Here is a 27,886-nt window from a genome sequence, read left to right as displayed (position 1 = left end):
CGTGCAATCCAAACAGCCAGCAGACAAAGCTGTTCCAGGTGAAGTGCCCGAGCGTGATGACGTGGCAGAGAGCTGCAGGGAAGCGTTTGCAATTGAGTCCCAAAGGAAGAAGGCTTTGTCTGAAAACCCACCGTCTGCAGGTGGTGGCTGAGTGTCAAGGTGGGTCTTGTTGATTCGTCGGGGTGGGTGGTTTGTTCCCTACTTCAGCGCTGAGCAAGGAGGAGGAACAAGCAGTAATGAGGAGATGAGAGCTGGGAGGAAGGAGTTTAAAGCAGGCTTCTGGCTTTTTTCCCTCTGCTAAGGCATTGTCTCCCTGTATCTAAGCCACTTGAGTTTGCAGCTTGCGTGACTTGTATCCTGTGAGGGGACTTACAGCCTCGAGGACTTCAATCTGACTTCAGTTATGTTTGCAGAGTGAAAGCCTGGTCAGGAAGGCAGATTTGTAGGGTGGGTGAAGGGAGCTGTACAGCTGGGCTGAGGACGTCAGCCTCTCCCAGCGAGCCGTGCAGCCCTGTGCGGAAGGACAACCTACTGTGTGTTGTGTCCAAGGACTGGGGGATGAAGGAGTGACTGCTCGAGGAGCGGGGCGGAGGGATGCAGAGCTGATGAGATGCCCTGAAGCAGCTCTGGAGGCTTAAATACCTTGTGCATCCAAACATGGTGTATCTGTGGCCTGAAAACCCATCCTCTCCTTCTGTCAGCAGGTGATGCAGCAGCTTCAAACAGCAGCTCTGTGTGTCTCCTGTAACCGTGCTACCTCTAAGCTCCTCCAGCCTGCACCTCCTGGCATCTCTCCAGTCCCAAACAAGTGAATTCATTTCCCACTTGATAGCAGCTAGAGCAGCTCCTTCCAGCGTGGGGAGCCCTGCCTGCATGCTCTGCTGAGCAAGGAGAGTGCTTAGAGATGGCTGTGCAGCTCCCTGCTGTGCCTCAGAAGGCTGTATCTGTATTTTTAGGGCTTTCCCCCACTCCCCCCCCCCCCCCTTATTTGAAATAGGAAGAGAGAAGATTATGGCACTTGATGATTTAATCAACATAATCTCCAGATAAAACATGCTTCTGCTATACTACTGGGAGATGCTCATTTATGCTGGCATGCTTCTCCTAAGGTAAATTAAATCATTAGTTTTAAGACTGGATTAGCTACGTGCATCTTAAAAAGGCAGTTCGGTAGTTTTAAAAGCTTCTCAGCTTGCTATTTCTTGGAAGTCATCAAACTCTTTCAACACAAGAGTCATGAGGAATGAAATAGAGATGCAGAGCTGTAATGTTCAGTGCCCTCGGTGCTGATGCAGGGTGCTCTGTGCCTCCTGCCCTGCTCCCAAGCCACTATCCCAGCTTGTTGGTTCCATGGGGAGCTTTTGGCCCAGGGCGGGGGGATAGCAATTGCTCCTTCAATCCAGCCTCAATCCTGAGCACCTGTTGTCCACTGCAGGACTGAGCTGAGGTGTGTGTGTGTGTGTTGAAGGAGACCCGAGCTGATCACTGCAGCATGGGGAAATCCAGGGTGATGCACCGAGCTGTTCTTGGCAGTGCACCTGAGCAGAGCTGTGCTGTTGGCGTAGCCCAAATCCTGGGTTATCAGCTGGTCTGTTATTGTATGTATGGTCCAGAGCAAAGAGAAACGAGGCCTTCTTAGTTTCTGGGCTTTTATGAGTGTGATAATGAGGTGCTGTGTGCATCCATTTTTCAGCACTTACCTCCCCCAGCCCCAGTTCTGCCCGTGCATTTATGCTCTCCATCCCTGGAGGATTGTGTTGCCTGCCCCTGTGTGTGCATTTATTGTGCATCTGGGTGTGGGGCTGGGCTGTTACAGGCACAGATGGAGGGAGCACGGAGCTGTGGCTACTCCCAGGGAAGCTGATAGGTGGCTGAACTTGGGACTGCACAGCAGGATCAGGCTGCTGGGTTCCCATTGCTCTAATAGAAGGGTCATTAAAAGTGGGGCAAAGAGCCAGCAGAGAGGTTACATCTGGGTTACTTGAAAGGCGCAGAGCAGCATCAGGTTCAGAGGTGGACTTTGCTGGGCAATGCTCTCAAGCCAGCTGGAAGCATTGGGTTTTGTGCTCACTGAGAGCTGATACAGTATGAGGTGGTACCTCCATGCTGCTCCCTCTTCTTGCCTCCTGCTGTTCTGTTGGTACCAGCAGAGCCGCCAGTGCATGGCTGTGATTCACACAGCTGGTCTATTGGAGTCGTGCATCCTTCTCTGCTTTGCTTCGTCTCCCTGGGCCATCTGTGGCACCACGTGCAATGGCTGGAGGGGCTCTGGCTGCTGGTGTGTGTGCTGGTGGTGCTGGGGACGCGGTCAGGCAGTCCTAAGGCAGCTCTCTGGTGCAGCACTTACCGTTCTGCTGCTGTCTGGCAGTGCTGTGCAAAAAGAAAAAGCAAGTTCAAGGAACGTTTGGATGTTGTACTGAGGGATATGGTTTAATGAGAACTATTGGTGATGGGTAGATGGTTGGACTGGGTGATCCTATGAGTCTTTTCCAACCTTGGTGATTCTGTGATTCTGTAAGTCCTCCTTGCTTCCCAAGTTCTGTTTTTTCCTATTGGGATGCACGGAGGCATTCTTCTGCTTGGGTATTTGGAGCTGAGTGCACCTTCTGTGGAGCAGAACATTTGCAGGTGGTTTATTGCAAGATGTAAAGGTATGTGATACATCCAGAATGGGGCAGCTCCTGGAGGTTTGTAGTTTTTTTTGAGGCATGAAAGCAGCTAAAAGGTCCCTTTGCTACCCTGTAGAGGGGCCCATTGGTGCACTCAGATTCCCTTCCCCTTGCAGCACCTTCCTGCATCCCCTGTAGCAAAAGGGCTGTGCTCCCAGCTGGGGGAGTGCGTTTGCAGGCTTAGAGGCCAGGCTGGAAAAAGCCCAGCGCTGTGCTGGGGGGGGCAGGTCGCTGTGTTACTGCAAAAGGAGATGAAAAGATCCCCAAATGGTATTTGTTGCTGCTGCCTGCAGACATCAAGGATCTGTCACTGACGGTGCAAAAGGGGAAAATATGATTTCTGGTTTGATCAGGCTGTTTCACTCTTAAAGCTCTGCGGGCTCCAGCCTGACTAGACATGAAGTGCTGTCAGATGCTTTGTCTGCTTCACCTTTTCCTCTGTGCAGATTTTTCACGGGGGGGAGGAGAGGCTTTTAATTATAAAGGAGCCGAAGCATTTGCAGTCCCCCGTGCGCTGATGGAGACGTGGGGCAAAGCTGATCTGCAGCATGAATTGTGGCGTGGTTTAACGTCTCTCTCAAGCAGTACCTCCAAACCAATGACCCAAAGCTCGCCCCATGGCCAGGGGGAATCAGGCAGGTCTGTGTATGGGAGCAGGCAGAGCCATTCCCCCTTCCTCCACCCGTGCAGTGCCCGACAGAGCCATCAAACCAAAGGCACGGGATCATTTATGGAGGTGTTTGTTTGAAGCTGAGTGGACAGGAATCACGTTTCAGAGCCGTAAGAGAAAGAGCTTTTAGCTGTCTTCTTTCTTCCAAAATAGCAACCACATCACCACGTGCCACGGGGATGTCAGGGTGAATCTGTTTCACTGACAACAAGATTGTTCTGTCTAGACTGGGAAGCACTGTTTAACTGACTGAGTCTGCAGAATAATTTAAAGGCAAAATACTTTACAGGCATTAAGTTTAAACTGAAAAAAACAACTCGCTTGACACAGATGATGCCTGATGGATGGCTTGCGTGGGGGTGGGATGGCGGCTGGCTTTGTGATGGTAGCAACTGACTGATGTCTTCCAGCTGCAGCAGCCAGGGACGGGCGGTGTGAGCCGCTGGACCATCTGGGTGGATGCAATGCAGGTTCCAATGCAAGATTGCATTGCCATCCTTGGATCAGCCTTCAGCTTTGCTTCGCAGGGTGCTCAGCCCAGCCCTGCCCGCCTCTCCGTGCCTCGTGCTGCTGGCTCTGCTGCCGCCGCCCAGGGATGCAGAAGGGGTTGTGTGGAGGGGATATGAGCCTTGCATTTGCCATCTGTGTGGAGGGGCTGGCAGCCAGGGCTGAGCCACAGATACGTGGTGGTGAGATGGCAGCCCAGCTGGCAGGAGGAACTTACTTTCTTCTGGCAGAAAAAAGAAAGATGAAATATTAATAGCGCGGCTCGAAGGCTGGGATAGATGGTGGTTTTTTTTTTCCTCCCTTTCAGGAGGGTTTTCACTCAGCACTGTTGCTTACAGGAGCAGCATCCGCTTGGAGCAGGAGGGATGCCAGCAACCCGGAGGGAGCCCAGCAGCAGGCTGGAAGGGGAGGCCCGGCCCTGGGATGGGCTGTGCTCCGAGCTCAGGGCTTGGCTGAGCACTTGAGATGCCTCACAGCCCTGAGATGTGTGCTGTAGCCTCGTCTGGCTCTGGTTCAACGGCAGGGAAATGAAAGGTTTTCTTGTGTCTGTCTTTTCAGGTCGGGGCTGTGCCCCTCTGCCTGCACGGTGCCTCTGTGCTGATGACCCTGCTTGGTTGAAGGAGATGCAAAGGGGGAGAAGCAGAGGGTTCTGTCTGTCTGTCAGCTGCCTTCAGAAAGGTCCTGCTGGCTCCTTGCCTCTGCTCGGATCGCGGTGAGTTGAAGCATCTCCAGGAGTCCCTGATGGCTTTTGAAGGTGGAGATCGTGTGAAGATTTGCTCTCAGGGGCGAGCTCCTCTGTGTGCTTCTGCTGATAAATGTGGGGGAAGGCTGCCTAGAGAGGGCCTTGCTGCCAGGCAACTTGATCTTGAAGCAGAGGTGTGCCATGTCCTAAACTCCTTTGAGTTTAAAGTTTGAGGCCTCTTACATATACATACATCTTTGTGTGTGTGTGTATATATTTCTCCTAAGCAATCACCTGACTTCTTTCTGTGCCTTAGTGGAGCAATGTGGTCACTGGGTGGGCGGCAGAAGCAGCATCCCAAATGGGTGCATTGGCAGGGAAGCAGGGAAGGAGAGATGGCAGCGAGGAGGATCCGGGCTCTATGTGTTTGCCAAGCAAGCTGGAAGGAACCAAGTTCGGGCTGTTTAAATCTCTTCCTTCTGTTTCTTTGACATCTCTGTTCTGCTCTCGCTCCGCTAGCCGGTCTGTGCCAGACTCGGAGGTCCTGAGGAGGAGAGAAGACACGAGTTCAGCATGGTAGGAAACAGATTGAAGCGCTCCTAACTTAAAAACTTTGCAAATGCTGGCTGTGAACGCTGCTTATTTCCTCATCAAGCCTGTGCAGAAATGAAGCATGTCGTGGCAGATGGCTCAGGTTCAAGTAGTGGGTGAGCAGTGAAACGGGCTTTGACCTAGACTCCAGCTTCAGCGTGGCCTTAATTCTTGGCTTGTGCCTCATCTGGCAGCACAGGGTAAGGGCAGACAGCAGGAGGGGGCCCCGATGCCCCCCTTGTACAGCCTTGCCTTCTGTGTTCCCCTGCCCACTGCCCTGCTGCTCTTGCCTTTTGATAGACAGTGTGATTAATTACACTGCTCACAGCCTCTGAAAATTTATTTAGGGTTTTATGCCGGCTGCTGCTTACACAATGGCAAATCTGCCGTGGCTGTGTCCCAAGCAGGTGGCAGCTAATAGGTCAATAAACTGAATCGCCCCATTAGAGCTGTCGAGCCGGGCTGCTGCCATGCAGCCAGGTAGAGGGGAGAGCTGCCACGCTGAGGACAGATCTGCTGTAGAGGAAATGTGTCTGGCTGTACCGGTTTGTAGGAAATCAGTCACGTCCCTGATAGCATCCGCTGCTTTAATAGATCAATTTTTCCACTATAGTGCTCGTCTGTCTGAAACTTTCCTCTCCCTGCCTCCACTGCTATCCTAAAAGGCGGTCTAATAGGACCTTTTAATCTCTGAGAGCTTTGGAAATCTTTTCTTAGAGATTTTAATCGCCTTTTCCTTGGGGTGTACAAAGAAGAGAGGCTGGCGAGATGGTCATCGGGGGGAAATAGAGAGCCTGGAACAACAAAAAAGCCCCTGAAAATGCTGCTGAAGTCGAGCAGAAATCAGCCCAACTTGAAATAGCTAGCAGCCAGCCAAACAGATCACCCAATCACCTCTGCCTTTGAGCATTTTGGTTCTCTGTGCTGCTGTCAAAGTATTGAAGGTGGGATGCCTTGGGCAGGTAAAATGCTTGTACCTGCTCTTCAGGGGAGAAACTAAGGCAGGGCAGTGGCAGAGGCAGGTGCAAACCCTGCAAGCCTGGATGGGCTCCTGCCTGGCAGCAACTTGGCTCCTTCTATGTCCCGCTGGTTCCTATGCAGTGGGATTGAGTTGCTGATGAAAGTTACCTGCTAGTGGGGAGTGGCATGAGGGAGGGGGAGCGTGAGCTGTGTTTCTGCATGGCTGTGCCAGCAGGAAGGGATAAACGTGGTTTGCTTCACACAGCACTGTGGGGCTGTGCGCTGCCCTCCCCTGCAGCATAGCACTGCAGTGAGTTGCTCTAAGCCTGCCCTGGGATGCTGGTGGGCTGCCAGTGGGATGCTGAGCCTTGGCAGCCAGAGGTATCAGCTGGTGGTGCTACAGCTGCTCTATCTATTGAGAGATGTGCTCAGGTGTCTGTGCTGCCCTCTCACGCCCTACATGGGGTGCTTCCAGCACACTGCATCCAGTCTGGGAAGGCAGTTCAGGTATCCTGGCTCCTCCTGTTTGCTCCATTGCTGCCCTGCCGTTAGGTTTTAATGTTTCTGCAGAGACAGACTGTATAAACTGAAGCACTCTGCATTTGTTCAATAAAATTTTGTAGGTAGCTTATGCTGACTGTCACCTTTCAGTGCACGGTGAGCAGTTCAGCGTAAGGAAACATCACCGATGCCATTATCTCTGCTGCCAGTCCTGCCTGGTAAACCTGCTCCTTCCAGGATGGCCGAGCCCAGGGTGCAAACCACATCCCTCAGCAGCTGTGCAGAGCTTGCACTCAATAGCCACGTTCCAGGTTCTCAGAACACCCACGGCTGCTTAAAAACCATGGAGTGAAGAGATGCCACGCGAGCAGTACTGGGGTACGTGTTGTTTTCAGTGCTTTGGGGCTACGGGGTTCAAGTTGTCCCCATTTCGGAGGAGTAGAAATATTCATTCTGTGCTTTTGATTTTTTGTCTGTTCCCTGCCCTGGGGCTGGGCACCAAGCAATGCAAGCATCAGCGCTGAAACGGCGACTTGACAGGTTAGGATGTGACTGAGTGCAAGGCTGCATTTCTGATCCGTGTCCCCGTAGGCAAGATCTTCTGGAATGTGGTGCCCTTGGTGAGAGATGGGTGCTGCCTCCCTCCCCCAGTCAATGCTGGGCAGCAGCCCGTGGCCGCGGTGCTGCGCTTGGCACGTGGGTGCCTTGCTTCCAATCCTCACCAGGAGCAGCACGGAGCTGGCTGCTGTGGGAGCTGGCAGCTCATCCCACCAGGCCAGCTGCGATGCTGTGTGCTGCCTCTGACAGGCATGGTTTCTCCTTCCCCCTGCCAAATCCCTACTACCAGTTTTTCCCCTCCGTTTCAGGCACGAACGCTGCAAGGGGCCGTCTGTGCAGCCCCCACGCGCTCCTGGAGGTGCAGATCAGAGCGGGCAGCTTGTGGAGCTGTGACAGACCGCCCCGGCTCTCCGAGCTGAACCCGTCTCCTCCAGCTCTGCCCCCGTTGCCTGCACAAGCTAATTTCTATCTGGTGGCAATGCTGAGCTGTTCAAAATCACCCAGCTGCTGTAGCTACAGCCTTGCCCGTGGCTTCCTTCTGGGAAAGAGCTTGCTTCTTACTTAAAGCTTACAGGGGGGAGCTGGCTGATTGCTAACAACTGCAGCGGCTGCGTTAGCTCTTGCTAAAGGACAGGAGCAGTGGGATGAAAGCCCTCACCTCTGCCACCATCTCCAGGCAGGAGGGGGCTGCCGGGGGCCATGCAGCTCCTGGATATGGGCTGCTCTCTGCCTTCTGCGGGCAGTGGTGGGAGCAGAAAGCTGCATAAGAGCTCCCTTTTGAGACCACGAGACTTTGGGGGGAAGAAAGTGACTTTTATAGAAATAAAGGAGACTTCCTTTTGGGTCAAGTGCTCTGGAAATGAATGGTTTTGAGATAAAAGCCTTTTTACTCAGGTAACAGATTCACATTGCCTAAAGGGAAGTCTGCCTTGTGCTGGGGTATTTTTCCCTCTGGAGGCACTGTGATTGCTTTTGAAGATGGGCTTTCAGCGTACAAAGGAGAAGAAAGCTGAGAGGAAGAAAGCTTTTAAAAACGCCAGGGGTGCCAGCGGTCTGTTTCAATTTGTCAGCGTGTCTCTCTTGCTCCTAACGCCGCTGTTGGGTGCAGGGATTCTTCCTCCTCTTTCCTTCATGGCTTGCTCCTTCCCTCCGCCATCTCCATCAATGGAGTCTGGCTTTCTTTTTCTTTTCCATTCCAGGCCAACCTCTCGCATGCAGGGCTGCTCGGCAGACAGGCACTGTGCTGTGCTGGGTGGGCATCACTCCTGGTGACCTCAGCCTGCTGTGTTGGGGCCGTACCCTGGGCAGGCCAGGCGCAGGGGAACGCTTGGGTGGGTGTTCTAGCTTTGCTGAGACTTCTGGAAGCATCACATTCTCGCTCCTCCTCCTGCTGGCTTCTCCTGCCTTGCCCTGGAGGGATGAGGCGCCTGCAGGACTCTCCTCTGCTGCTGCTTAGTGTGAAATGTTGTAAAACCTGGGCATTGATTTCTCAATCAAAGGTGTCTGTTTGCTCCTCGCTCTGTGGCTTTAATGCCTGCGAATACATCTTCGGCTCCCTAATGGTTGGCTTTAAGATTTTGAAATTGACTGTTGTGCATCAGAGCCTGGGGAAGTGAACAGGTTCAATCAAGCCAGTATTATTTGTGCTGGCTCGCAGGGGAGGTTGAGCCAGGCAGAAGCACAGGTCGTGGTCTGACATGTCTCGGGGGGGGGGGGGACCTTTACCTGTGTCTGGCCATGGAGTGGGGCTCCGTTGCTCTGCTGGCTCCTGGGAGGCTGTGGGTCCTCTCGTCCTGATGGTGAACCTGGGTCTGTGGGTCTGTGGTCTGAAGGCTGAAGTTGCAGCCTGACCTATGAACAGACACCAGAAAAACCTGAAGACGTTAAAATGGACGAAACTCCACCGGATTTCCATCCTCACTTCTCATTTTCACAGGAGCTGTGTGTGTTCCTGGTTTTCGGAGCGCTGTAGCTTTGCTGTTCTTCAAGTGCAGTGTAGAGGATGCAAGGCTTGCTGAAATGAAGCTGTTTCTGTGGAGGAATACCGCAGCTGAAGGTAGGAAGGATTCCTACCTCCCATGGTTGCTCTCCTGCAGAGCTGACTGGTATAACCTAAGCTGGGAGACTTTGTTGTCCCCTGCGTGCCACATCTGAGCTCCAACCGCTGCCGCTGGTTGACCTCAGTTTTCCCACTGCTTAAAGGAATGACGTGGAAAACCCTTCCCAAAGACCAGAGGTGGAGATGCTCACCTGGATGGGAGGGGAGGATGTTGGCAGTAGGAGCGGAGTGGAGCCAAGGAGGAGGGATGCTGAAATGCAGGTGACTCTCAGCACTAATTGCATGCAGCAGGGCTGTGTGGGGGGAGGCTGAAGGAAGCATATCAAGGATGTCTCAGCTATTCAAGTGAGAAATCAAATTAAACCTTGTATCAAATAGTAGAGCTGTTCTGCGCTAGGAGTTATGTCAAATTCATTAAAGGTTTCTACACACCAGTCCCCCCAGGAGTTAGCAAAGAGAGAAAACAGCGCTTTGTGTCAGGGGGCTGTGCTTTCCTGCTTACCTGGATGTGTTAATGATGTGGGTAGAGGAAGGGAGGATTATCGATTTAACCCTCTAGGAGCACCTGTGTGGAGCTGGGACTCCACAGCAATGCTGTCTGTGTGCTGCTGTCAGTGTGTGCCCGCGTGTGTCTGTGCTGCATGGGGGAGGGTGAGGGCTGGGGGCAGAAGCTGCAGCAGGCTGGAGGTGTGGAAGGTGCTCTTGTTGCCCGTCTCCTGCTAACAGGCTGGGAGGTGGAGTCACTTGGGGTACCCAGCATGTCTGGGAGTAACCTGGAGAAGATGGAAATACCACCATCGTGTAGCAGTATGTGTCCAGACTTGCTTCTCGTTGGGCATGAGTCCATGCTTGTTCTAGGCAAGGAAAAGCTCTGGACAGCACATTGCTCCCTCCATGGGGACAGATTGTCTGGAGGCTGGATGGAGCACAGGCTTGGCAGGAGGAAGCCTATTGCTGGGACGTGCTGCCAGTACAGTGGCAGAAGAGTCTGCTGAGAACGTGTGATCTGCAGCACGCCACGGACCCTCCGCTGCAGGGTGAGCCCCCAGCGTGGCACAGCACAGGCTCTGCAGAATCCCAGGGGATCAGCTTGGAGCTGCTTCTCACGGGGGTAGTGAGGCACTCTGGCAGCTGTCTGGAAGTGAGGAATGCTGAGCTTCATCCCCTGCAAATGCCGCATGCCAAAGCCATCTCTGGCTGATGTGCTGAGGCCCAGGCTGTGCTAACGCTATCTGATTTCTTTTTTTTATCATCCCTGATGCGTGTTGTGCTTTGACTTTGATGCTCTCAAGTGTGGGTTTGATATTTAAAAGTCATTTACAATACTGCTGCTGCGCTGGCAGGAGAAATTAGTTTGACCCTGGGATGTACAGATCCTCGTTTTGGAGCAGAGCAACCTGAGAGAGGCAGGGCTGAGTCTGCTCGGGTGCTGTGCCTACTGCGAGCTCTGCACCGGGGCTCTGCAGCCAACTCATTGCCTTTCCTCCCTTCTCTTTTTGTTGACTTGTAAGAATTCCTTTTTTTTTTGGCAAATTTAAGATGCTAAGCCTCAATTAAGGCAACGTCTATTAATTTCCAGGATGTAATTTGCTTACAGAACGTTCCCATTTGCAGCGGCAAGCACCGATAATTGCCACAGTTTGCTTTCCAGCCTTGGATTTGATACAGCTGAGAGCACATGAAGGTGGCTGCCAGGTGGGCAGAGCTGGCTCTGGGGTGGGAACATGAGGAGCTTACCTAGGAGCTGACTGACCTCTGGTTTTGCACAAAGCAGTCCTTGTCCTGGGCTGTGGGAATGAGCCTGGCTGTGCCTGTTCCCTCTTCTGTCTTAACCCAGCTGTCCTGTGATACCTTTTGCTGTCTCTCTGCCCCCAGCACGATCTGTAGGCATCCTCATCCTGCCCCAGCATTCCTGCAAGGCCAAACAAACTGCAGTGTGTGCTCCTGGAGATGGAGCTGCAGAAAATCAATGGGGCCAGAAGAAAACGAGGCAGTACGTGCTTGTCCTTCGAGCTGCCAGCAGAGGGGATGGAATCTTTGCAGCACGATGGCTCATGGCTATTTTTTTTTTTCTCTGGCAGGAGCTGTTGCTCTGAGCTGCAGAGATGCTGTACCGAAGCTCTGACATGCTGAGCCCTGTCCAATTCCTCCAAAGCACGCTGTTCCATGTACCTTTGAGATGCCAGCTCCTCCAGGGTGAGGTGGGCTGTGCAGCAGAGCTGTCCCCGCTCACACTGTAATCCTCAGCCCTCAGCTGTCAGCGTCTCGGATGAGTTCTTGGAGGGTATCCAGACAAACACAGGAGAGATTTCAACTGCTGCGATCCCCTGTCCTATTTTATCTCATTTCTGACAGCCCATGTCTGCTGAGGCTGGGAAGTGGTGAGGAGACGAGAGCAGCTTCCTGCATTTGTGGATGGAGAAGCACTCCTTCCTCTAACAGCCTGCTTGCTTTGCCTGTTTCCTGCAGTACTGATGCACTGTCTCTTGCCTTCTGGACCAGCTGCATCTTCAGGACAACGTCCCAGATGGCTCTTTTAGGGAAAGAAATCAGAGACTGATTGGTGGCCAAAAAAAGTCTCTCATCCAGTATCAAAGCTTTAGCTGCACCTTATGCTTCCCAAGGACGGCTTGGAAAGGGCACAGTGGAGCTGCTGCTGATCCTCTTGCACCGGGCTCAGGGTGAGTGAGTCTGCACAGGACCTGTGATGGGATCCTTGCCCTGGTGAGGCTGGAGGAGCTGCTGCAGCCTTTCAGGCAGGGCTGGCCCTGCTGTGGTCTCCCATGCCAAGCCCAGGCTGCTAATAAGCAGTTGTTCTAAACAGTGGATTTCACCATCTCCTCCAGTTGAGCTTGATCTATCGTGCCTGTCTGTAGGCAGAGGCAGCATTCAGCGCTCCCAGGAACGGGTGGGTGTTCAGGCTGGATTTCTTGGCCATCTGGCATGCTGCTGGGCCATTTGTTACCCAGGCCCTTGCTGGGGCCTTGCTCTGATGCTGCAGAGAACTCTGTACTGGAGGGAGATTCAGCCTAATTTCTGGGAGCTTGCTGGCAGCCGAGGAAGGAGCGGTGTGGGTGGGAGCCCTGGCTTTCCAATTGCCTAAAAACTGAATTTGGACCGCTGCCTGCCTGTTGGGAATGGGAGAGAGGAGGCATTGCTCTGGTCCAGGTATTGGCAGAGAAACATGACCTGCTTGTGCCCAGGCTGAGCATGCCAGAATGCTCCTGCCTTCCCTCCTGGTGCATCTGGTGGTGCCTCCTGACATGGGGACTGGGTTGTGAGGGATGGCTTCTCTCTGTGCCTGCCCTGTGGAGCAAGAATCCAGCCCGGAGCATCGCCTGGCCTTTGTGGGGCCGATGTTCAGCAGCTCCAGAAATTGAAATGCAAATGAAACAGAGAGCTGAGGGGCGAAGGAGCTGCTGGCTTTTTCAATGCTGACCTCCACTGTTGAGAGGAGAATTGTATTCTGGGTGTGTTGCTCGTGTTCTTCTTCCTGCCCTTAGCCAGGGCCACGCACTGCCGTGATAAAGGAATGTAATTTCCTCTGCTCGTGTCAAGACCTTATGTATTTCCGTAAAGCAAAGGGGGAGGGGACAGCCCATGCCTTAGAGAGTCCCTGCAGTCACTGCACAGCACACTAACCCTGGCGGCCCTCAGGGAAGGCAGGCTGGCCAGGAGCAGGAGCACTGCCCAACTGCTGGGGAGCTGCACGAGAGCACGAGTCCCTTCCTCCAGCTTTTCTGCTGCTGGGCATACGGACGGATGGGGAAGCAGCTTTCAGTGATACAGATGACCCCTGCTTCAGGATGGAAGGAAGTGCCCTTGCTCCTTATTTAAGGTGAAGGGAAGCCAACCATCTGTTCATGCGGGTGGCTGTGCTCTCCACGTGCGGGCTCTGCTGGGGCTGCAGGTGGCACATGGAGCTGGCTCAGGGGATGCTGCCCCATCCTGCCAGGTCTGTGAGGTGAGCCAAAGGCATTCAGGGGGGGTCTGTTGTGGCCAAGCCCTGCCCTGTGTTCACTCCCTGCGAGCGAAGTCAGGGAGGGTGCAGCAAAGCCAGGAAACCCCCCGTGCTCTTAGGAAAAGGCACTGTCTGGAAACCATCCCACGTGCTGGAGAAGCCTGGCTTTCTGACAGAAGCACGCTTGAGATAAAGTGCTTTTGTTGGCTTGTTAGATCTATTATTCATGCCTTTATGTACATAGCAGACCTACAGAGACCGGCCGTGGCCTCCAGCCCAGCCCTCAGCGCAAAGGGGACAGCGGAGATGTGTCCCTGGCAGCAGCAGCAGCGAGCGGCTCCTCACCCCCCATCTCGGCACTAATCCCATTCAGCCTCCGTCCTCCGCTTCCCCCCGCTGAGGCTGCGGGTGTGAGAGGTCGGCTGCTCCCTTAGGGCCGAGCGGATCAGCTGTCCCCCTCGGGAGCAGCTCGCTCAGCTCGCACTGAGATAACGGGGCCGCGTCCTCCAGGCTGCTGGGCTCCTCGGCAGCTGGCGGAGCTGCGATTAGCCTCAATTTATGCAGACTGTTAAACAAACACCTGCAAGGTTCAGGGACGTGGAAGCCAAGCTGTTTTTGGGAACGGCTGGTCGTGTTGTGGTAAAGTGAGAGCGCCGTCCTTTCCTCACCGCGCTCCTGGAGCTCCCAGCCATCCCCAGCCCTGCGGAGCTCACGGAGCACTGTGCTGGCTATGATGCTGTGCTGGGTTGATTGCAGTGGGGATGAGCACAGTTGTGTCTTCCGGAGCTGCTGCTGTAGCCGATGATTTCTAACCATGTTCTGCTCTTATTGCTTTCTCTCTTGTTTGCTTGTCCCTCATCCCCAGCAATGGAGCTGCTGTTATCACCAGCGGTGCGATGGGTAGCGTGGCAGAGCGCAGCGATGTCAGCATCTATTGAAGTGTTGGTAAAAGGGCTTAACGTGGAGAAAAGGAAACCTTGCTCCTCCCGTGGCCTCGCTGAAGCATTTTGTCTAATTAACCTCAGAGGTGATGGCTTACAGCAGGGCGGTGTGCTGACAAAGAGCCCACAAATAGGCTCTACCCGAGCACGGCTCAAAGGCACGTGGCTGTCCCTTTGTAAAGCCTGGTGAGACCTGCTGCTGAGTGGTGCTGGAGCTGAACGTGGCTGAACTATTATTATCATCTGCCTGGAAGTCGGACTGGAATGGCAGGGGCTTTGTTCTGCATCCTATATGGATGTGGATGCATGCGCTCACACCGTGCTCACACACACAGCGCTGTAAAGGGGTCCTATATTACACCCATGAGCTCCCAGTTTGGGCAGGATGCCGACCTCTTCCTTTTACCCAGAGGAGATGCTGCCGAATGGCTGCTCCCTTTACCAACCCAGTTGTTCCTGCTGGTGGTTTGGGACCGGTGCAGCAGAGCCGGGCACCAACTGCAGCAGTGCCACCTCCTCCATGTGCTGCATGCTTATGTGTGGGAGGTGTACGGATCTCTTCTTCAGGTCCTAAGGGAATTCTTTCAGTGATCTCCTCTGGTTTTTTCCTCTTTCAGGGGTATCTGGAGAAACCCTGTGTTTCCAGATAAGGACGTGCTGGATTTACAGTTGCCTACCACTGTTAATGCATCCTCGTCTGCGTGGTCGTGTGAAGGTAGGATCTGCAGCAACCACATCACCTGCTGTTCTCCTTTCCATCCTCCACTCTTGGTTTCCGTGCTGCTCCAGGATGTTCTTCCCACCCTGCGTTTTTGCAGTCATTTAACTAAGCCTTTTTCATCCAGAGGGGGAAAATGAAGGCAGCTCTGCAATTTACCAGGCATCCCACTGGGGAGCAGAGCCTTACGAGAGCAGCATGGCAGTGGCTCTGGATGGCAGATGGGTTTGGGGTTGGGATTGGAGAACAGCATCTCCTGGCCACCCTTCCTGCAAGGGGAATGCAGAGCTGCTCACGTCCAGCAGGACGCGAGAAAAGGACAAGCTGTGTGCACAACGTGGTGGAGATCAGTGGGTGGTTTTACCCAAAGAGGGCAGTGCCGTGCCACGATCCTCCCCACTTCGTCTCTGTAAGGCGTGGAGGGCTCTGCAGAGCCGGGTGGAAACAGCCAACATCGAGGATTTCTTGAGGGGAAGATCACGGCGTGATGAGGCAGTTGTTTTTTCGGAGGTGTAGCAATTACTTCAAAGCAAAACAAAACCAAAGCAGAAAGAACGACAGCAGAAAACCTTGCAAGTATCTGTCACGCGAATGCCTCTTCTGTCTCCTGACAAACTGCTTCTCTCACCAGCTTAGCCAAAAGTACACAGCCGTAGCACTGCCTGACTTAAAGCACTGCTCCTGCCTGTATCCCTGCCCTCACTCACTGCAAGGACAGCTGTGAGCTCTCCTCCCTTCTGGACGGCATCCCCCTTAGCTCCCCCGGGGCTGTTGGTCCCCATTTCTGTCTCTAGCAGCCTTCCCATCTCCCCACCCCAGGACTGCTTCTGCAGGGAGATGCTGCTGTTGGAAATTAGCCTTACCATGGGACAAAGTGGGGGCTGGGTGGCTATTTACCAGTTGGTGTGCTGCTGTCAGAAGTGGGGACTGGGCCCCTTCCTCTATAGGCAGGAGGAGGGGTCCCACAGGCGCTGCTGGGCGCTGTGAGTTGCATGCTTGCCCTTTTGGGGTATGTGGGACCAGGGAGGCTTTGCTGTCTGTGGGATGAAAGACTTCAAACAGCAATGAGCCAACGTTGCCATTGCCAGAGAAACAGCTCTTGCCATGCTGGGCAATTGGCTGAAAGAGGTGAATAGGGCTTTCCTGTAGGGGTTCAAAGCTCTAGCTCTGGTTAGATATATTCACGTGGGCTCTTTCCCTTTCGAAGAAGGCAGATGAAAAGGGCTCTGACTCCTTTAAATAGGTCTGCACTTCCTCCACCAGCCAGGAGCTCTGTTAGGACTGCACTGCTCCTTTCCACCCAGCAAGGACAGCTGCCAGCTTAACTCTTAGCCCTCACATTAGCAGCAGAGGGGCTGAAATGAAGAGCGTTTTCCCTCGGCAGCAGTCAAGAGGAAGATGTTTGCTGCTGCTTGCTGCTTTGTATTTATTCTGCTAGCTGAAGCATAGAAGCACGCGTGGGTATGAGGTACAGCTGGTGCTTGGAAGGCTCTGGGTTGCTGGAGGGGCACGGAGGGTCCTGGGAGCATCGCCTCTGAGCAGGCTCCAGCTGGCTCTGTGCATGGTGCCTGCGTGTCGGTGCTTACCCCACACCTCCTGCTGCCTTCCGTGGCTTTCGGGCACTGATGTGAGCAAGTGCTGCTGCCAGCTCGGAGCTGCTGCTCTGGCTTAACGTGGGAAGGCAGGAGCATCTGTCCCCCACTGCTTTCCTATTAGCGGGCTGCTATAAGGCAAAAAGCCATCTGCCTGCAGAGGTTGGGGTTGGTGGTATTTGCTAACCCAGGAAAACGCTGCTCCAGGAAGGCAGTCAGGCATGAAGGATGAGAGATCCTCTTTCTCGGAGTTCACTGAAATAGGACTTTCCTGCAGGTTGCTTTCCCGTTGACCAGAGGGAGACCCGTGGCTCATCTGTGCACCCTTCTTAGAGCTGCTGAATAGACTCAGAATGGGGTGATGGCCCCATGCTCCTTCCTGGGGTCTCCTCTTCCTCAAGGTTAGTGTTACCAGCTGGGGCCTTGTTTTCCCAGGCAGCCTCTAGTGCCAGGTTCATGCTGATCTTGCTAAGCACTTTTACTCCTGAGGACATCTGCGCAATACAGCTGGTTCAGAAAGGTTTCCCCAAAGCACAGTCATTTATTGTGAGCCAGCATTTGCAGAGTAATCCCATACAAGTCATTAGCTGGGTCGCTGGAGCTTGCCCTGGGGTCTGTCCAGGGAATCCCAGAGCTGCCTGGGGCTGAGCGGTACCTGCAGCTCCCAGACCTGCTCAGCTCTGTGCTGAGAGCCTCACCTGGCAGCTTTGGTGTGCTTCTTCCCAGGATTTTATCTAATTTCTGCTGTCTCTCCTTTGTCAGAGCCAGCGCAGGCCAGCTAATGTCCAGGTGCAAAGGGTGCACCGCCCTCTGCCATGCCATCTACCTGGTGATATCAAGGCCAAGAGCGTCACGTTCTGGATGTTCATAAATTACAAGGGAAACAGCTTTCTTCCTTCACCCCTTGAACTTTTATTCATTCCTCCATTGTGTTAATGAATACGTGGTCTAAGCTGTATGTCAGTCCCTGTTCTTGCTTGCTGTAGATGAGGCTGGCTTGTCAGCGCTTGGCCTCCTTTTGCCATCAGCTCGAGTGGAGCTGTTACACGTTAGTTCTCCAGCAGTATTTTGATTACCTCTCATAACACAACGCTGTCAATGCAGACTGACCAATACAGCAATTCAATGAGCGTGTTGCTCTTGACAAGCCTTATTTGCCCTGGATAAGTCAGGTGGAATATCTTCAGCTGCAGGTAATAGGCAGTAACATCCTCTCTGTGTGTTAGCTGAAGGTTTCCTGAACTAACTCTGAGCAGGGAACTGTGGAGTCCAGAAACAGCAGCTCTGCTTTAAGTGAGGCTCTTGCCCTGGGTAATCATCCCATCCTGAGAAGCACAACGTACTATCTCAGGCTTCTTCCTAAGGTGTGTTGACCAACGTGCATTTGATGTCTTGGAGCTGCCCTGGCAGTGTGTGGGCCATCATCCTCAGTGGGGAACCAGAGACAGCAATCACTGCTAAGTGCCAGATGATAGCATGTTTTGCCGGCTGCTTTGATGCATTATGTTTTCCACCATCTGTATTTGCACTGCGTTGGAGGCTTGCTTGCCCTGCTAGGGCTGGGCTGCGATCCCTCCAGCACTGTGAGCAACCAGGTGTGGTGTTTAGAGGGTGGAGAGGAGACGTCAAGCTTTCTTGCTTTGCTATGCCCATGCCTTGTCTCCCCACACTTGCTCACTTCTCCAAATATTGCTGCTCTCAATGAACTCTTAGCAGCTGTCAGTCCCCGTTCCTGAAGCGACGTGCAGTTCTGAGCTCCCTACAGGTTGGGATGGTCCTTGTGCTGGCTGCTCCCTGCTCCAATCCTTGGCCTGTTGTGCTTTTTTAGCCTGCAAAGCCTCCTTCCCAAATGCTTCTGAAGAAGCCAAAGCGGGATCTGCTCTGGCAGAAAGAAGCCTGCAGACCTGGATCCTCTCCCCTCAGCCACTGCAGCCCTGGATGGTGTTTATTGGCAGGCATCGCTCCCAGTGCTCCTGCTCACCTCGTGCTCTCCCAGGAGAAACAAGCTTCACATGATGGCTTTGGAAATAAGTCAGGGCATGTGTCTTGGGCAGAACGAAAGGAGCTGGAAACCTGAGCTTTGTTTGCATGCACGTTGTTCCTGGCTTTGGCAGGGATGAGCCCTGACTCCGTGCAGCTGCCGTGACTGGTTTACTGGGCACAGCATGAGGTCCCTCCTCCTTGAAGGACATTCACTGTATTTTGAAGCCACGACCGCCGGCAGAGGTAAGATTCGTGCTTCCTGAGAGCAGCAAGCTTTTTCTGCTTGCCTCCCAGCTTGCCAGCTTGGGTGAACAGCTCTGCAGGAGGGCAAGGAGGGGAGCTGCATGCAATTACCTGCGAACACTGGGAAGCGGTGAGAGGTCCCGCTATCAGCCACGGCCCAGCTGTACCAGGTGAGCCTGCTCCCAGTATCCTTGGCTCCTGCAGATGCACGTGAACCAGGCTGGCTGTGTGCTCCAGGTGGAGGAGAAAAGGAGCCTTTCATCTGCTCCTCACAGAGCAGGCTGGCAGCCAGCTCACGCCTGCTGTTTGGTTCCCTCTGCCACAGCCGGAGCGGGGAGGTGGGAGCTGAGCAGCTGTGCCCCTCCCCAGGGGTCAGCCCAGGGTGGGAAATGTTAGGGATGGGCTCTGCTCCCTGTGTTAGCAATCAGATTGGGCTGTGGTGTCACACAGGGGGTCACTCCTGGAGCCGCTCCCACGAGCCAGGTGAGAGCTAGCTGATTTATCAGGTGCTCTTTGGGCTGTGCACCCTTCCCAGTGTCCTTGGGTATGCGAGCCTGGATGCAGGCCCTTCTCCTGCCCTTCACAAGGTGTCTCTCCTTCCTACATGGACACCCTTGCTCCCCGTCGCTGCGGCAGCATCCTCCTGTGTTGCTGTCTCAGCTGTGCAGGCTCTGCCAAGGCAATGCTTCCCCTCCTCCCTGCCCACCGTGCTGTGCCAGCGAGCCCAAACCCACTGTGCTGGTCTCCTGATTTGTTTTGGTTCATGTTCCAGACGAGGATAAAGTAGCAGATATTTCTGTGCAGCGATAGGATCTCACCAGCCAGCCTTGCTTTAATGCGATCCCAGGCATTCGAGGTGCCCGATTACCTTATCTCCCCTCTGCAGATATACCTTACTCACCCCTCTCAACCTAAAAACGAGCCAGCCCAGGTGGGAGCTGCAGAAACTCGGCCTCTGCAGCCCTGCAGGCAAATGGTCGGGCAGAAAGCATTGAGTGAGGCTCCCACCCTGTGTGCTTTTGCTGCACGAGGTTCCCTTCTTTCTGCTTGCAGCTCTGTGCTGCAGCGGGGTGGCTGGGAAGGCTGCATCACAGCTGACTCACAGTGCTGGCACGGCGGGAGCCCCACGCACTGGTTGCCCCCCACGCACTGGTTGCCCCCCAGCTCCACAGGGGCACCTGTTTGCTCCCTGGCTTTGCAGTTCAGCAGTCCCTGAGATGGGCCTGAGGTTGCTGCACGCAGGGGCAGTGAGGCTGTGCCTCGTCCCAGCCTTCCCAGCTGCATCTTGCTGCTCTCCCTCTGTCACATGAGCATTACACCATCTCTCCCTTGGAGAATGAGTGTGGAACGTGTCTGGTTGCCAGAGCAAAGTGAAATCTGCTCCAGCTTCAAACGCATGCAATCCCAAGCTGTGCGCTTTGGGTAAATGCTAAATCCTATCTCTGGTTCATAAAGAGGGGAGATTGATGCTGAAGCACGGCGTGGGCACCAAACACCCCATGCTTTGCAGCTCTCGGGTCTCCTGGAAGCTCCTTGATTCAAAGGGAAACGTCCCCAGCCAGTGTGAGTCACAGGGCATAGGTGGGCCGGGTCAGCCCTGAGCAAACACTCAGATATAGGGGTGAGGATTGCTCCATCAGATGGCCAAGAAGCTGTTGGTGGCAGAACAGCCTCTGCGAGCAGGCAGTGCAGAAAAATAAGTGCAAAATGGAAGGGGGGAGAGGGGGGGGGGAGCTGGAAATCAACGGCTCAACAGCAGCTCATCCAATACAGAGCCTTGAAAAGATAGGGATTTTGAAGGGAGGTGAAAAGATGTGATGAGAAACTGCATGGGAATTTCTAGCAGTGAGGAGGAGGAACTGAATGATAGCATATTGGGATTGGGGGGGAGGAGGGAAGAGTCCAAAAGCTCTTAGCTATAGGAATATAGGAATTGGGAGAGTGGAGTGCATGTTTTTGTAATCTGATGGGGCTGATGCCATTCCCACGTGATGTGCATGGATCTGCTTCCATTCCTGCAGCACTGGGCAGTGCAGGGGCTCTGGGTCACCCCCATTGCCTGTGCCCAGGTCCTGAGCTCCGGGCAGCACAGCTCAGCTGCCCACCAGCTCCGTGGAATATGGTCGATGGAGGTTTTTCTTTTTGTGGGGTTATGTAATGATTGACCTCGTGGAAATGGGTCTTATGAAAGCATGGAATCGGCTTAGCTTGCGGACGGCTCGAGCTGCCACGCAGGAGATGCTATCAATGCTGTTAGGAATTCACACTTTTGTACGGTTGGGAAGCATTTGACTCCACCTCATTGTGTCTTGGCTGGACAAATAGGCCTGGGTCACAGCTATATCTTTCCCTGGACCAGGCTGAGCTGTGTGCCAGCAGCCGGCTGACTCACAGAGCAGCTCCAGGTCTGCCCGTGGCCGTGCAGCCGGAGCTATCGTGCCTGCCTCTGCCATAGGAGCCCCGTGTGCAGGAGCTGCAGGGAGGAGAGGCAGCGCTCTGCCATCCTTCTGAGCAGAGCAGATGAACCCACACCTAATTGCTTTTAAAAACTCCCTGTTGCTATGGTGACTCAACAAGCATGATGCTCTCGAGTGCTTCTCTCCACTCCCAGGTCTTGCGTTGGCACCGGGAAGCTGTGTGTGTACCTATGTACGTACATCTGCTTTCTTCCAGCTTTCAAAGGTGGCATCCAGTCCCCTTGGAGCGTGAGCAGAATCCCTTCTGAGCTGGGGAAAGGTTTGCTTGAAAGGTCTTGTAATAAGGTTAAGGAGAGGCCAGCAGCCGCTCGCCCTGCTGCTGAGCACTTCAGTAGCTAAATTTAGACCCTTGAGTCATTACTGAGTCAGCAAATTGGGGGCAGGAAATCTTGATTTCTCTTCTCTTCCTTTTTCATCAGCGACGGATCCAAGACGGGCTCCTGACTGCTTTCTCTCTCAATCCAGCACGCTGCCTCCCGCACTGCTTTCCCCTGGAGCATCCTTGAGCCTGGCCAGAAGAAGTCAGAGCTCCTTTCCTCTCTGCTGCAGCCACCTGCCCTGACAAGTGGCCTGTCCTCGGGGAAGCGGCATCGTTTCCTATCATTAGTGATGCGGGGCACGGGAAGCTGTGTCCACTCAGCTTTGTCTCTTGCTGGGTGCACACTGGCCGAGGCCGGTGGCAGCTCATGCGTCCCCTGGAGCTGCCTTGAAACCCAGTGATGGGTAAAGAAACCCCATCCAGCTGCTCTTCTCTGTGCCTGCGAGTGCCTCAGCACGGTGAATAGCAACGGAAGAGCTCAGGAGAAACAAGCATGAGTGGTAGAAATAAGCAGCATCAAGAGATCCAGGTACGCTAGACTGATGGAGCTGTGCAGCAGCCCTGCCTTGTTCAGAATGGCCTATCCCTCGCTGCCTGCTGGCCAAGGGGCACCCAGCAGGGATGTGGCCTGGCAGAGAGATGCCTGCAGGCAGCTGGCTCCTTCCATGCATGCTGTAGGCCTCAGGGTCACCGGGAGGCTGTGAGACCCTGGGCTGGAGCAGGGTTGTCCAGGCAGCTCAGCATTGCCCCTGGAAAGCAAATCCTGGCAGCGGAGCCCCTATTGCTAGCTGATGGTATCAGTTTGTATTAGATCCCACTGAGCGTGTTTTACGTAATTTGTTCCCCAGAATGAAGTGTTTTTACAAACGCAGCATTTAATCACCTTTTAAGAAGGAATGAAAAATCACCTTCCTCCCCAGGGCTAGGGAGGAAGCTAGAAGGCAATCAGGGAGGCGCTCTCCACGCAGCACTCAGTGGGCTGGGAAGCCCAGCTAACCTGGGCTTGGACTGGAAGAAATCTGAGGGCTCAAAGAGCCATGGCTTCTGTCCCTGGTGGGGGCACCCAAAAGCAGGAATCGCTCCGGGTTCCTCTGCAGGAGAAGGGAGCACCGCCGGGCTCTGGTTTGCTGAAGGGATGCTCGCAAACCACACCACTTCTCAGCGCCTACCTGGGGATAAATCAGTGCTTGCTGGACGATGAAGGGCAAAGCGGTGCTGCCTGCCCTGCCGTGGCTGCTGAGGATGGATGCTGTGCAGCTGACTGTGCACCGCAGCCTGGGCTGGGCTGGGGGCTGCCGCTTTCACTCTCACTGCTTTATTCACAGCAAGCGAAGGATGAAAAATCAGAGTAACGGCCAAGGAGACGACATCCACTTGACTTCTCTTGCCCGTGGTGTGAGCAATTAATCCAGCTAAGGCATGGCAGTGGAGTGAGGCCAGGAACAGCAGGAGGACGGCGCTGCACCGGCAGCAGCAAGGTGTGCTACCCCCCTCCGTGCTGCCTTTGATTTGCTTCCAGGAGGGAACTCTGCTCCCCATTCTGAGCAGGCCCAGCGCTGGCTGGCAGAGCAGCGGGAGCCCCGCTGTAACTAATGAGATGTTTGCTGCTCGCTGCTGACACTGCGGTGGGTTCTCAGTGTGTCTGAGCCCTGTGCTGATAAACCGAGCCTCCCGGAGATGGAGTGGCTTCCCTCAGCTACGGGCCTGCTGTGCTCACTCTTATCTAATAGGATCTTTCCTCTGAGCTCTGCTTAAGCCTCCTGTGTAGCATACCAAACCACCGAGGTTTGATCCTGCAGAGAAGCGGTGCGGAGTGAGAGCAGAGCTGAGTGTCAGCTGCCCTCCTTTGGGTCACTGCTGTGCAGGGCACGCGCTCGTGGGGGGTCTGTGGGTTCCCTGTGGCTCTGGAAGGTGTTGGACGAGGGGGCTTTCCCCCCAGCCAAACAGTCATCCCCTCCTTGCTGCCGTAGCTCATTAGGGGACGGGTGTCCGCCTCTCCCCCGTTATTTATTACGCTGTAAAAGCCAAGGTAACGTACATCAGTAAGTGCTGTGAAGGGTTTCACACGTGTCAGCTGTGCGTACTTTATGGAGCAGACACTCTTTGAAGACAACGGGCTCCGTGCGGGGAGGCTGCTGTGATTAATGCTGCAGCCTTCGGCTGGCTGCTCCCTCCCTGCTGCCACACCGAGCTGATTTCCCAGGGTGCCCCGAAAACGCTCACGGAGAGGCCTGGGACAGAGGGGAGGGAAAGGCTGTGTGCCTCCCGTTGGCAGGAGGATGGGCAGAGCACACAAGGAGAAGTTTCTTCTCCAAAAGATGGGTGATGCGGTGGCACAGCTGCCCAGGGAGCGCTGGGGTCACCGTCCCTGCAGGTGCTCCACAGCCACGGGGATGTGGCACTGAGGGATGTGGGCATGGTGGGGTGGGCTGGGGATGCTGGAAACTTGTTTTGGAGACGGTCAGACCCTGTCCTGTAGGCACCTGCCTGTCACAGGGGGTGTCCTGCATCTCCAGCAGTTACCCTGGGCAGATCCAGCTCTCCTGCAGGACGCTCTCCGTTGCTGCTCCTCGCTGGTTCTGAGGATTTCTTTCTCCCAACGCTTGTAGGTGATTGCTTCCTCCTTCTCCTCCGCCTTCCTTTTGTCTCTCTGCAGCACGACAGGTCTGGGAAGGGCCATCTGCCGCTGTGATTAATGGCCCTTTTCTGGAAAAACAACAGAGACAAATGTCCTTCTGAGCACGGCAGAGAGAAGCGGAGAAGCAAGCTGGCTAATTTTCAGCCATTATTTTGGAACCCCAACTCCTTCCCGGTATCAATTTAGCTATTATTTCAAAAGCTAATTAATCCTCACTCATGCAGCTCCGAGGGACCGGTGTTTAGATAATTAACAGCCCGTGGATTACGACAAGCCCTGCTCTCGGATCCCGTTACAGCTCTTGCCTTCAAGTACACTCGCGCTGTCGTTCTGCTTACCAACTCCTTTCATCAATCCATCTTTTTATTTGACAATTAACAACAAATAATTAGCCGGGATGGATCCTATTTGCTTTCTTGCAGCTCAGCTCCGTTTTGGGGGACTGAAGTGTTCTTCAGCTGTGTGGGTCTGTAGGGATTGTGGAGCTCGTTACAACCAAGCAGGACAGGTCGCTGCCGTTACCAGCGTCTGGAAAAGGGAGTTCTTATTGCTCAGCTCCTCAGTGAGTGACATCAGGTGTGAGAAAGGAGGTGCTGCTGTAAGGTTGTTGGTACCTCTCCATCCCAAGCTCCCATCCCAGGAGAATGTCTCTTCCAGCTGCCCAAAGCCTCTCTTCTGCCGCTGCTCCGAACTCCTCTTAGGAGACTTCTGCCTGTGAATAGATTTGTCTTTGCTAACTTTGCTCAGGAAAGCTTCAGTTCCACGAGGAGTTTCCATCTTACCTTTCAAAGAGGTGAAGCTCGGTCTCAGCCTTTTTCCCTGTGAGATGCAGGTCCCTGGCTGGCATCCCCTCTCCTCTGGCTCTCCAAGCTGATGGGCACCTGGAAGACTCCTGTAAGGCTGGGAGAACACCTGTCGTCTCTGCACCTCCTGCCCACTGAGCGAGGGGCCCAAGCTGCCCTGGTCCCTGAGCTGGCTCTGCTTGGGCAGCACGAGGGCATCCATCAGCTTGTGCTGGTTTTAAACAGCTGATATGGATGCAGACTCACTCCTGGTTTCAGGCAGAAGGAAATCCTTTCTGATAAGCTGCTGCTTTTTCAAACAGACGATAAAGCTCTGCAGGTAGAACTCCCTGTGCTAGCAGTTTGACCCCTAATGAAGTATTTACCAGGATGGCACCTTGCTCTGCCTCAGGAAATACTGTCCTTTCACCTGTGTGCAGCTCTCAGGTCTTTTGCAAAGCCCACGGTTTAAGGAGAGCATCAAAGCAGCCAGCAATCCTCTCCTTCCCCTTCTCAATCTCTCTCCATTCCCACTGCGGATGCGGTTTGCCAGAGACCCTGGGGCTCTGCACCTTGGAGAGCAAAGGGCTTGCAGGAGAGCTGCACATCATTGTGTTTGGGATGCTGTGTCCTCCCTGCTGCAATCAGAGCAGCGACATGGAACCAGGAGGGTGGTGAGCCTGGTGGAAATGCCACTCCTGCTGGCTGTGAGCAATGGCAAATAGAACAAGGGGCTGCTGCTGAGCCTGGCGTGTGCACCCTGAGGTGGCTGTTTGGGGTGGAGGCACCTTCAGGATTGAGCTTTTTGGGGAAGGTTGCACTCTTTTGTGCATGTTTTAATGATTTGCCATGGTATTCTGTTTCAGCGGGACCGGACATCTTCCTCTGCCACGCTGCCCCGACCTTTGTGGTGAGGTTGTGCATGGAGAAATGTGCTGAACCACCCCGTTGCCATGGAAACCAAGGCCGAGAGGGGACCAGCCTGCTCCTGCTAATTGCTGTGGCTTTGTGACCCCATCCGTCCATCCTGCTGCCTCCCGTGAGCCTGTCCGAATGCACAGCGCTGGCCCCATCCTGCATCATCCTGCCCTTTGGCTCCCAGCCCCAATGCTGTGAGCAGGATCTGGGGTTCCTCTTTCTCTCCTTTGTGTTGTCACAACCTGCACAAGATCAGTTAAAATCCGTGGCTTGAGCATCCCTGCAGCCCATCACCCCGTGCGTGCACATCTGCCTGCATGCTTGTTGCAGGAGCACGGTGGCGGTGCAGTGATGCACCTCCCTTGCCCTGCATCCCGGGCTGCCCTGCCTTTATCTCGTCCAATTAAATAACTGCAGATAGTGGGCTTAATAAGGCCCTGCTATGAAAGATTACTGACGATTTCTTTCCCAACGTGCGGTGAATTAGGAGGCAGTGAGCAGAGAAAGGACTGCTGCTAATTACAGTCCCCCATGTCCCCTCTGCTGCCACCACTGCTGCTGGGCCCCTCGCTGCTCCCTGCACCTGATTGCATTTTGCTGCTGGTTGTGGCCAATTTGCAGCTCTCAGCTGCTGCTGCTTCTCCCTTCCCCCCACGCCCCCTGCTCCTCTTCGAGTTTATTAATGAAAACCTTATCTGTCGGTGCAGATAATGCCAGAAATAATTAGTGCACACGGAGGGCTGGCAGGCTGCTCTCTGCTCCCACCACCCACACCCTCTCCTCTCACTGTTTACAGTTTCCTGTGCTGCTTGGGGCTGCTTTTTGGGTTTTTAAGCCTCCTTGCTCTGTACAGATTTATTTGCTTCTCTCTCTCTCTCCAAGTTTTCCTTGCTCAGAAAGAGACAGACAGACCTGAGGCACAGATGCATCCTAAAGAGCTTGACCTTAAGCACCTGGGCTGCAGGTGCCCTGACCTTATGGCTGCTGGAAATGGGGAGCTGCCCCCCAATGCCCAAGAGCAGGGATTGCATTTGCTCCTGGCATGCTCTGGTCAGGTCATGGCCCTGCTCCTGCTGCGCCAGCGCCGTCCTCGCTTTGCTCGTGCTCCCTTTCATTACACTTAGCATCATTGTCTCTTGGCTTAAATCTTTCAGCCTGATAAAGGACGACAGCGCTGCTCGAGTGCCTGGGATGGCATAAATAATTCCAGTGCTGAGAGAGATTTACAGCTATATAAATGTCAGGAGCGAGCCCAGTTTGTATTAATGGCCTTATTAGTTACATTGCTGTAAAATACAGATCCTCCAATTGTTAAGCGGCCGTGGTTTTGGTCCACAGCATTAATCCAATAAATTTGGGCTTCTCAATACAAATCTTCATCTCTGAACCCCACTGGAAAATCCTTCATGGTATGTCAGAGAGCTTTAAATGGCTGTGGCTGAGACAGAGGTGGGAATAACAGAGCTGGTGGGAGCACAGGTGTAAGGCAGCGCAGCAGCCCATCCCCACCCAAGGGCATGGGAAGTGTGGAGGTCCCTTGGCCGTGAGGAGCTGTGGGGTGGGATTGGTGCTTTTGTCACCAGCTTGGAAACCACAGCCCAACCCAAGAGCTCCCATGGCTCTGAGGTGTCCGTCCGTCCTTCCCACCCTGCTGCCATCCCTCCCTGTACCATGGTGCATCTCGTATGAGGACGTTCTGCAACTCTGCAAACTTTCCACCAGCGACCTGCCAAGTGCATGGGGAGGGAGAGGGGAAAGCACCACGATAATTGAAAATAAATGGTGCATTATATGAAATAAATGTTCTGGTGCAGCCAGCTTGCTGTCGCTGATTATTTATTTGTTACTTGCAAACGCTTTGAGGAGGTGCCTGGGGAAGAGGGGTTTTGGAGATGAAGTGGTGATGCCTTCGTGCAGAGGGAGCTATGGGGCATGGGAGGCTGTGTGCGTCCTGCAGCAACGGCAGGGGGACAGCCACAGCCATTGGAGCAGAGATGTCATTGCCATGAGGAGAGTCCAGAGTGCGAACCCAATGTTTCACGGCATGTTGGAGGTCTTCTAGGCTCTGTGTGCACCTGTAAGGGGCGGGGGTCTGCAGGAATGGAACCAACGTGAGC

General features: G+C 54.1%; 1 non-coding gene across 2 annotated transcripts; it reads left to right on the top strand.

Moving 5' to 3' along the window:
* The first annotated feature begins 58 nt into the window (after positions 1-58).
* Positions 59-27,586, top strand: SRRM4. 2 transcript variants are annotated; one of them, XR_006931586.1, is made up of 14 exons: positions 59-159; positions 4,405-4,558; positions 5,048-6,958; positions 9,075-9,194; positions 9,341-9,458; positions 10,056-10,234; positions 11,073-11,190; positions 11,279-11,878; positions 14,717-14,814; positions 16,687-16,810; positions 17,172-18,635; positions 21,532-21,960; positions 22,757-22,909; positions 25,718-27,586. It is a non-coding gene; the product is annotated as a serine/arginine repetitive matrix 4 (transcript). The 2 variants fall into 2 exon arrangements; XR_006931587.1 differs by having other exon boundaries at positions 21,532-22,909.
* Positions 27,587-27,886: the final 300 nt, after the last annotated feature.

Source organism: Gallus gallus, chromosome 15, assembly GCF_016699485.2.
Source record: "Gallus gallus isolate bGalGal1 chromosome 15, bGalGal1.mat.broiler.GRCg7b, whole genome shotgun sequence".
In the NCBI taxonomy this organism is placed as follows: Eukaryota; Metazoa; Chordata; class Aves; order Galliformes; family Phasianidae; genus Gallus; species Gallus gallus.
This window is presented reverse-complemented; position numbering and strand designations above follow the sequence as displayed.